The sequence below is a fragment of the Nerophis lumbriciformis genome, linkage group LG39 (genome assembly GCF_033978685.3).
Source record: "Nerophis lumbriciformis linkage group LG39, RoL_Nlum_v2.1, whole genome shotgun sequence".
Classification (NCBI taxonomy): domain Eukaryota; kingdom Metazoa; phylum Chordata; class Actinopteri; order Syngnathiformes; family Syngnathidae; genus Nerophis; species Nerophis lumbriciformis.
This window is the reverse complement of record NC_084586.2, coordinates 18,996,683-19,007,500: the sequence shown is the minus strand read 5'-3', so window position 1 is coordinate 19,007,500 and position 10,818 is coordinate 18,996,683.

Sequence of the window (10,818 nt, the reverse complement as noted above, 5' to 3'; positions counted from 1 at the left end):
GGGGTAAACGGTTGCAAAACTAGCTCAACAAGTCAGCATGCTAATGTTAGCATGCTAGCAAGCTAACATGAGCATGATAGAAGTTAGCATGTTTCATATACCAAGTTGTATGACTCTAAGGTGTGTGTAAATTAAAAAAAAGTGTAAAATTAGATGAAAAATTTAGCATGCTTAAGTTAGCTTGCTAGCATGCTAGCGTTTGCATGCTAACAGTTAACACGTGTCACATACCAAGTTATAGGACTCTGGGGTCAACGGTTGCAAAACTAGCTCAACAAGTTAGCATGCTAGCAAGCTAACGTGGGCATGATAACAGTTAGCTTGTGTCACATACCAAGTTATATGACTCTAAGGTGTATGGCTGCGGAAATAGAGAAAAAAAAAAGTGTAAAATTAGATGAAAAAGTTAGCATGCTTAAGTTAGCTTGCTAGCATGCTAGCGTTTGCATGCTAACAGTTAACACGTGTCACATATCAAGTTATATGACTCTGGGGTAAACAGTTGCAAAATTAGCTCAACAAGTTAGCATGCTAACATTATCATGCTAATGTTAGCATGCTAGAAAGCTAACGTGGGCATGATAACAGTTAGCATGTGTCACATACCAAGTTATATGACTCTAAGGTGTATGGCTGCGGAAATAGAGAAAAAAAAAAGTGTAAAATTAGATGAAAAAGTTAGCATGCTTAAGTTAGCTTGCTAGCATGCTATCGTTTGCATGCTAACAGTTAACACGTGTCACATACCAAGTTATATGACTCTGGGGTAAACGGTTGCAAAACTAGCTCAAAAAGTTAGCATGCTAATGTTAGCATGCTAGCAAGCTAATGTAAGCATGAAAATAGTTAGCTTGTGTCACATACCAAGTTGTATGAAGCTAAGGTGCGGAAATAGAAAAAAACAAATTAAATGTTAAGCACCTAAAATGTGTCAAACATGGATAAGTGTGGAGAGTATTTTACATATATTTCCCATCATGCATTGCAATGGGTCTAATTTTGAATTTTTCATGATGATTTTTTTTTTTTATATATATATATATAACATCCACAAAGTGTAATATATATATAATATCCAAAAATGTAATCATAGTAGTATCGACTAGATACGCTCCTGTACTTGGTATCATTACAGTGGATGTCAGAGTATACACTCTTAGAAATAAGGGTTCTAAAAGGGTTCTTCTACAAGGGCTGAGGTTCTAACTGGAACCATTTGCTTCTGAAAAACCCTTTCCCGAAGAAAGGGTTTTTCAAGGGTTCTTGGTAACGCTAATGGTTCCAGTAAGAACAGTTTTGATCCAGAGAAGCCTTTAAAACCCCTTTTCTGAATAATTGGTTTTAAAAGGGTTCTCACTAACACTAAGGGTTCTAGATGAAACCCTTGAAACATGAAAGGGTTCTTAGTGGAACTCCCTGCATAGGTTCTAGATGAAACCCTTGACAAACGAAAGGGTTCTTAGTGGAACTCCCAGTGTGGGTTCTAGATAAAACCCTTGAAATACGAAAGGGTTCTTAGTGGAACTCCCTGCGTGGGTTCTAGATGAAAGTCTTGAAGTACAAAAGGGTTCTTAGTAGAACTCCCTGTGTGGGTTCTAGATGAAAGTCTTGAGATACAAAAGGGTTCTTAGTGGAACTCCCTGCGTGGGTTCTAGGTGAAAGTCTTGAAATACAAAAGGGTTCTTAGTGGAACTCCCTGCATAGGTTCTAGATGAAACCCTTGACAAACGAAAGGGTTCTTAGTGGAACTCCCTGTGTAGGTTCTAGATGAAACCCTTGAAATACAAAAGGGTTCTTAGTGGAATTCCCTGTGTGGGTTCTAGATGAAAGTCTTGAAATACAAAAGGGTTCTTAGTGGAACTCCCTGTGTGGGTTCTAGATGAAACCCTTGAAATACGAAAGGGTTCTTAGTGGAACTCCCTGCATAGGTTCTAGATGAAACCCTTGAAATACGAAAGGGTTCTTAGTGGAACTCCCTGCGTGGGTTCTAGATGAAAGTTTTGAAATACAAAAGGGTTCTTAGTGGAACTCCCTGTGTGGGTTCTAGATGAAAGTCTTGAAATACAAAAGGGTTCTTAGTGGAACTCCCTGTGTGGGTTCTAGATGAAAGTCTTGAAATACAAAAGGGTTCTTAGTGGAACTCCCTGTGTGGGTTCTAGATGAAACCCTTGAAATACGAAAGGGTTCTTGGTGGAACTCCCTGCATAGGTTCTAGATGAAACCCTTGACAAACGAAAGGGTTCTTAGTGTAACTCCCTGTGTGGGTTCTAGATGAAACCCTTGAAATACAAAAGGGTTCTTAGTGGAACTCCCTGCATAGGTTCTAGATGAAACCCTTGACAAACGAAAGGGTTCTTAGTGGAACTCCCTGCGTGGGTTCTAGATGAAAGTCTTGAAATACAAAAGGGTTCTTAGTGGAACTCCCTGTGTGGGTTCTAGATGAAACCCTTGAAATACGAAACGGTTCTTAGTGGAACTCCCTGCATAGGTTCTAGATGAAAGTCTTGAAATACAAAATGGTTCTTAGTGGAACTCCCTGTGTGGGTTCTAGATGAAACCCTTGAAATACGAAAGGGTTCTTAGTAGAACTCCCTGCGTGGGTTCTAGATGAAAGTCTTGAAATACAAAAGGGTTCTTAGTGGAACTCCCTGTGTGGGTTCTAGATAAAACCCTTGAAATACGAAAGGGTTCTTAGTGGAACTCCCTGCATAGGTTCTAGATGAAACCCTTGACAAACGAAAGGGTTCTTAGTGGAACTCCCTGTGTGGGTTCTAGATGAAACCCTTGAAACATGAAAGGGTTCTTAGTGGAACTCCCTGCATAGGTTCTAGATGAAACCCTTGACAAACGAAAGGGTTCTTAGTGGAACTCCCTGTGTGGGTTCTAGATGAAACCCTTGAAATACGAAAGGGTTCTTGGTGGAACTCCCTGCATAGGTTCTAGATGAAACCCTTGAAATACAAAAGGGTTCTTAGTGGAACTCCCTGCATAGGTTCTAGATGAAACCCTTGACAAACGAAAGGGTTCTTAGTGGAACTCCCTGTGTGGGTTCTAGATGAAACCCATGAAATACGAAAGGGTTCTTAGTGGAACTCCCTGTGTGGGTTCTAGATGAAAGTCTTGAAATACAAAAGGGTTCTTAGTGGAACTCCCTGCATAGGTTCTAGATGAAAGTCTTGAAGACAAAAGGGTTCTTAGTGGAACTCCCTGTGTGGGTTCTAGATGAAACCCTTGAAATACGAAAGGGTTCTTAGTGGAACTCCCTGTGTGGGTTCTAGATGAAAGTCTTGAAATACAAAAGGGTTCTTAGTGGAACTCCCTGTGTGGGTTCTAGATGAAACCCTTGAAATACGAAAGGGTTCTTAGTGGAACTCCCTGCATAAGTTCTAGATGAAACCCTTGACAAACGAAAGGGTTCTTAGTGGAACTCCCTGTGTGGGTTCTAGATGAAACCCTTGAAATACGAAAGGGTTCTTAGTGGAACTCCCTGCATAAGTTCTAGATGAAACCCTTGACAAACGAAAGGGTTCTTAGTGGAACTCCCTGTGTGGGTTCTAGATGAAACCCTTGAAATACGAAAGGGTTCTTAGTGGAACTCCCTGCGTGGGTTCTAGATGAACGTCTTGAAATACAAAAGGGTTCTTAGTGGAACTCCCTGTGTGGGTTCTAGATGAAACCCTTGAAATACGAAAGCGTTCTTAGTGGAACTCCCTGCGTGGGTTCTAGATGAAAGTCTTGAAATACAAAAGGGTTCTTAGTGGAACTCCCTGTGTGGGTTCTAGATGAAAGTCTTGAAATACAAAAGGGTTCTTAGTGGAACTCCCTGCATAGGTTCTAGATGAAACCCTTGACAAACGAAAGGGTTCTTAGTGGAACTCCCTGTGTGGGTTCTAGATGAAACCCTTGAAATACGAAAGGGTTTTTAGTGGAACTCCCTGCGTGGGTTCTAGATGAAAGTCTTGAAATACAAAAGGGTTCTTAGTGGAACTCCCTGCGTGAGTTCTAGATGAAACCCTTGAAACATGAAAGGGTTCTTAGTGGAACTCCCTGCATAGGTTCTAGATGAAAGTCTTGAAGACAAAAGGGTTCTTAGTGGAACTCCCTGTGTGGGTTCTAGATGAAACCCTTGAAATACGAAAGGGTTCTTAGTGGAACTCCCTGTGTGGGTTCTAGATGAAAGTCTTGAAATACAAAAGGGTTCTTAGTGGAACTCCCTGTGTGGGTTCTAGATGAAACCCTTGAAATACGAAAGGGTTCTTAGTGGAACTCCCTGCATAGGTTCTAGATGAAACCCTTGACAAACGAAAGGGTTCTTAGTGGAACTCCCTGTGTGGGTTCTAGATGAAACCCTTGAAACATGAAAGGGTTCTTAGTGGAACTCCCTGCATAGGTTCTAGATAAAACCCTTGACAAACAAAAGGGTTCTTAGTTTAACTCCCTGCGTGGGTTCTAGATGAAAGTCTTGAAATACAAAAGGGTTCTTAGTGGAACTCCCTGTGTGGGTTCTAGATGAAACCCTTGAAATACGAAAGGGTTCTTAGTGGAACTCCCTGCATAGGTTCTAGATGAAACCCTTGACAAACGAAAGGGTTCTTAGTGGAACTCCCTGTGTGGGTTCTAGATAAAACCCTTGAAATACGAAAGGGTTCTTAGTGGAACTCCCTGCGTGGGTTCTAGATGAAAGTCTTGAAATACAAAAGGGTTCTTAGTGGAACTCCCTGCTTGGGTTCTAGATGAAAGTCTTGAAATACAAAAGGGTTCTTAGTGGAACTCCCTGTGTGGGTTCTAGATGAAACCCTTGAAATACGAAAGGGTTCTTAGTGGAACTCCCTGCATAGGTTCTAGATGAAACCCTTGACAAACGAAAGGGTTCTTAGTGGAACTCCCTGTGTGGGTTCTAGATGAAACCCTTGAAATACGAAAGGGTTCTTAGTGGAACTCCCTGTGTGGGTTCTAGATGAAACCCTTGAAATACAAAAGGGTTCTTAGTGGAACTCCCTGCATCGGTTCTAAATGAAACCCTTGACAAACGAAAGGGTTCTTAGTGGAACTCCCTGTGTGGGTTCTAGATGAAACCCTTGAAACATGAAAGGGTTCTTAGTGGAACTCCCTGCATAGGTTCTAGATGAAACCCTTGACAAACGAAAGGGTTCTTAGTGGAACTCCCTGTGTGGGTTCTAGATGAAACCCTTGAAATACGAAAGGGTTCTTAGTGGAACTCCCTGCGTGGGTTCTAGATGAAAGTCTTGAAATACAAAAGGGTTCTTAGTGGAACTCCCTGTGTGGGTTCTAGATGAAAGTCTTGAAATACGAAAGGCTTCTTAGTGGAACTCCCTGCGTGGGTTCTAGATGAAAGTCTTGAAATGCAAAAGGGTTCTTAGTGGAACTCCCTGTGTGGTTCTAGATGAAAGTCTTGAAATACAAAAGGGTTCTTAGTGGAACTCCCTGCATAGGTTCTAGATGAAACCCTTGACAAACGAAAGGGTTCTTAGTGGAACTCCCTGTGTGGGTTCTAGATGAAACCCTTGAAATACGAAAGGGTTCTTAGTGGAACTCCCTGCGTGGGTTCTAGATGAAAGTCTTGAAATACAAAAGGGTTCTTAGTGGAACTCCCTGTGTGGGTTCTAGATGAAAGTCTTGAAATACAAAAGGGTTCTTAGTGGAACTCCCTGCGTGGGTTCTGGATGAAAGTCTTGAAATACAAAAGGGTTCTTAGTGGAACTCCCTGTGTGGGTTCTAGATGAAACCCTTGAAATACGAAATGGTTCTTAGTGGAACTCCCTGCGTGGGTTCTAGATGAAAGTCTTGAAATACAAAAGGGTTCTTAGTGGAACTCCCTGTGTGGGTTCTAGATGAAACCCTTGAAATACGAAAGGGGTCTTAGTGGAACTCCCTGCATAGGTTCTAGATGAAACCCTTGACAAACGAAAGGGTTCTTAGTGGAACTCCCTGTGTGGGTTCTAGATAAAACCCTTGAAATACGAAAGGGTTCTTAGTGGAACTCCCTGCGTGGGTTCTAGATGAAAGTCTTGAAATACAAAAGGTTTCTTAGTGGAACTCCCTGTGTGGGTTCTAGATGAAACCCTTGAAATACGAAAGGGGTCTTAGTGGAACTCCCTGCATAGGTTCTAGATGAAACCCTTGACAAACGAAAGGGTTCTTAGTGGAACTCCCTGTGTGGGTTCTAGATGAAACCCTTGAAATACGAAAGGGTTCTTAGTGGAACTCCCTGTGTGGGTTCTAGATGAAACCCTTGAAATACAAAAGGGTTCTTAGTGGAACTCCCTGCATAGGTTCTAGATGAAACCCTTGACAAACGAAAGGGTTCTTAGTGGAACTCCCTGTGTGGGTTCTAGATGAAACCCTTGAAACATGAAAGGGTTCTTAGTGGAACTCCCTGCATAGGTTCTAGATGAAACCCTTGACAAACGAAAGGGTTCTTAGTGGAACTCCCTGTGTGGGTTCTAGATGAAACCCTTGAAATACGAAAGGGTTCTTAGTGGAACTCCCTGCGTGGGTTCTAGATGAAAGTCTTGAAATACAAAAGGGTTCTTAGTGGAACTCCCTGTGTGGGTTCTAGATGAAACCCTTGAAATACGAAAGGGTTCTTAGTGGAACTCCCTGCGTGGGTTCTAGATGAAACCCTTGAAATACAAAAGGGTTCTTAGTGGAACTCCCTGTGTGGGTTCTAGATGAAAGTCTTGAAATACAAAAGGGTTCTTAGTGGAACTCCCTGCGTGGGTTCTAGATGAAAGTCTTGAAATACAAAAGGGTTCTTAGTGGAACTCCCTGTGTGGGTTCTAGATGAAACCCTTGAAATACGAAATGGTTCTTAGTGGAACTCCCTGCGTGGGTTCTAGATGAAAGTCTTGAAATACAAAAGGGTTCTTAGTGGAACTCCCTGTGTGGGTTCTAGATGAAACCCTTGAAATACGAAAGGGGTCTTAGTGGAACTCCCTGCATAGGTTCTAGATGAAACCCTTGACAAACGAAAGGGTTCTTAGTGGAACTCCCTGTGTGGGTTCTAGATAAAACCCTTGAAATACGAAAGGGTTCTTAGTGGAACTCCCTGCGTGGGTTCTAGATGAAAGTCTTGAAATACAAAAGGGTTCTTAGTGGATTTCCCTGTGTGGGTTCTAGATGAAAGTCTTGAAATACGAAAGGGTTCTTAGTGGAACTCCCTGCGTGGGTTCTAGATGAAAGTCTTGAAATACAAAAGGGTTCTTAGTGGAACTCCCTGTGTGGGTTCTAGATGAAAGTCTTGAAATACAAAAGGGTTCTTAGTGGAACTCCCTGCATAGGTTCTAGATGAAACCCTTGACAAACGAAAGGGTTCTTAGTGGAACTCCCTGTGTGGGTTTTAGATGAAACCCTTGAAATACGAAAGGGTTCTTAGTGGAACTCCCTGCGTGGGTTCTAGATGAAAGTCTTGAAATACAAAAGGGTTCTTAGTGGAACTCCCTGTGTGGGTTCTAGATGAAACCCTTGAAATACGAAAGGGTTCTTAGTGGAACTCCCTGCATAGGTTCTAGATGAAACCCTTGACAAACGAAAGGGTTCTTAGTGGAACTCCCTGTGTGGGTTCTAGATAAAACCCTTGAAATACAAAAGGGTTCTTAGTGGAACTCCCTGCATAGGTTCTAGATGAAACCCTTTACAAACGAAAGGGTTCTTAGTGGAACTCCCTGTGTGGGTTCTAGATAAAACCCTTGAAATACAAAAGGGTTCTTAGTGGAACTCCCTGCGTGGGTTCTAGATGAAAGTCTTGAAATACAAAAGGGTTCTTAGTGGAACTCCCTGCGTGGGTTCTAGATGAAAGTCTTGAAATACAAAAGGGTTCTTAGTGGAACTCCCTGCGTGGGTTCTAGATGAAAGTCTTGAAATACAAAAGGGTTCTTAGTGGAACTCCCTGTGTGGGTTCTAGATGAAACCCTTGAAATACGAAAGGGTTCTTAGTGGAACTCCCTGCATAGGTTCTAGATGAAACCCTTGACAAACGAAAGGGTTCTTAGTGGAACTCCCTGTGTGGGTTCTAGATGAAACCCTTGAAATACGAAAGGGTTCTTAGTGGAACTCCCTGTGTGGGTTCTAGATGAAACCCTTGAAATACGAAAGGGTTCTTAGTGGAACTCCCTGTGTGGGTTCTAAATGAAAGTCTTGAAATACAAAAGGGTTCTTAGTGGAACTCCCTGTGTGGGTTCTAGATGAAACCCTTGAAATACGAAAGGGTTCTTAGTGGAACTCCCTGCATAGGTTCTAGATGAAACCCTTGACAAACGAAAGGGTTCTTAGTGGAACTCCCTGTGTGGGTTCTAGTTGAAACCCTTGAAATACAAAAGGGTTCTTAGTGGAACTCCCTGCATAGGTTCTAGATGAAACCCTTGACAAACGAAAGGGTTCTTAGTGGAACTCCCTGTGTGGGTTCTAGATGAAACCCTTGAAATACGAAAGGGTTCTTAGTGGAACTCCCTGCGTGGGTTCTAGATGAAAGTCTTGAAATACAAAAGGGTTCTTAGTGGAACTCCCTGTGTGGGTTCTTGATGAAAGTCTTGAAATACAAAAAGGTTCTTAGTGGAACTCCCTGCGTGGGTTTTAGATGAAAGTCTTGAAATACAAAAGGGTTCTTAGTGGAACTCCCTGTGTGGGTTCTAGATGAAAGTCTTGAAATACAAAAAGGTTCTTAGTGGAACTCCCTGCGTGGGTTCTAGATGAAAGTCTTGAAATACAAAAGGGTTCTTAGTGGAACTCCCTGTGTGGGTTCTAGATGAAAGTCTTGAAATACAAAAGGGTTCTTAGTGGAACTCCCTGCGTGGGTTCTAGTTTAAAGTCTTGAAATACAAAAGGGTTCTTAGTGGAACTCCCTGTGTGGGTTCTAGATGAAACCCTTGAAATACGAAAGGGTTCTTAGTGGAACTCCCTGCATGGGTTCTAGATGAAAGTCTTGAAATACAAAAGGGTTCTTAGTGGAACTCCCTGTGTGGGTTCTAGATGAAACCCTTGAAATACGAAAGGGTTCTTAGTGGAACTCCCTGCGTGGGTTCTAGATGAAAGTCTTGAAATACAAAAGGGTTCTTAGTGGAACTCCCTGTGTGGGTTCTAGATGAAAGTCTTGAAATACAAAAGGGTTCTTAGTGGAACTCCCTGCGTGGGTTCTAGATGAAAGTCTTGAAATACGAAAGGGTTCTTAGTGGAACTCCCTGTGTGGGTTCTAGATGAAACCCTTGAAATACGAAATGGTTCTTAGTGGAACTCCCTGCGTGGGTTCTAGATGAAAGTCTTGTAATACAAAAGGGTTCTTAGTGGAACTCCCTGTGTGGGTTCTAGATGAAACCCTTGAAATACGAAAGGGTTCTTAGTGGAACTCCCTGCGTGGGTTCTTTGTAGAACCTCTCATGGGGGGTTTTGGGTGGAACCTTACACACACAGTTTTAGGTAGAACCCTCCAAAAGGGTTCCAGGTGGAACCTTTATAAAAAGGTTCTACCTGGAGCCAAAAAGGGTTCTCCTATGAGGACGAGCCGAAGAACCATATATGGTTCTACTTAGCACTTTTATTTCTAAGAGTGTAGTACCGTTTTTGATTCATTAGTACGGCGGTACTACACTAGTACCTTGATATTGTACAACACTAATCCGCAGCTTAAAAGAAAGTCAACATTAACGTGTTTTCTTCCCCCGCCGTTTTCCTGTCAATGACTTTAAAGCTTCTGGCCTAATAAGTCTCATTTCACTTCATTAACTTCTGGCTTGGGGGCCTCGTTCAAGCTGAGATGATATATTACCCTGCGACACACACACACACACACACACACACGCACACACACACACACACACACACACACACACACACACACACACACACACACACACACACACACACACACACACACACACACACACACATTCTTGTAATTGTTACCTTCTTGAGACCTGAGAAAAATGCCTCCCTCTTTAGGACCAGCCTTTCTAGATATATAAAGAAGTGTATTTACAACATTAATAATATATGAATACTATGCAAAAAAAATTAGTTTGAATTTTCACAAGAAAAACTGAGAAGTTTGGCAGTATTATAATAAAAGTCGTAATTTTACTCAAAACAAGTCAAAATTTTACAAGGAAAAACGGAACATTTGTGCAATATTATGATAAAAGTTGGAATTTTACTCAATAACAGTCGCACTTTTACCAAAAAAAAAAAAGTTAAAATGTTGGCAATTTTATTAAAAGAGTTGTACTTTTACTTGACAAAAGTCACAATTTTATAAGGAAACTTTAAAATGTTGGCAATATTATAATAATACTCTGACATTTTCTTAACAAAATGATGACAAAAGTCATAATTTTACTCCAAAAAGTTCACTATTTTACAAGAACAACAAAAAAATTGCCAAAGTCGTAATTTTATATGACAAATGTCACCATTTTGCATTAAAAAAGTAATCATATTACATTAAAAAAGTCATAATTTTTCGGGAAAATATTGCAGTTTTACAGAAACAGAAAGAATATGATACATTTTTCCCAATTTTATGAGAAAAAAGTCGACACATTGTGCCAAAAAGACTGCTTTTAGTTCATGTATTTATTTTTGAATTTTTTGTTTGTAATTGTTTTTTTAATCTTCATTATTTACTTTAAGTTATTACAGCATGTCTCTATATACATATTTATTTATTTTTTTAAATTAATTTTGGCCAAAGGAAGCACATTCTCAATTTCCTACACACACTTGTTATTTCATATGTTGACCAGAGTGGGAGCACGTTTAAAAGCGACACACAGTCAATTTAAAAAATCCCTGCTTTTTGGGACCACC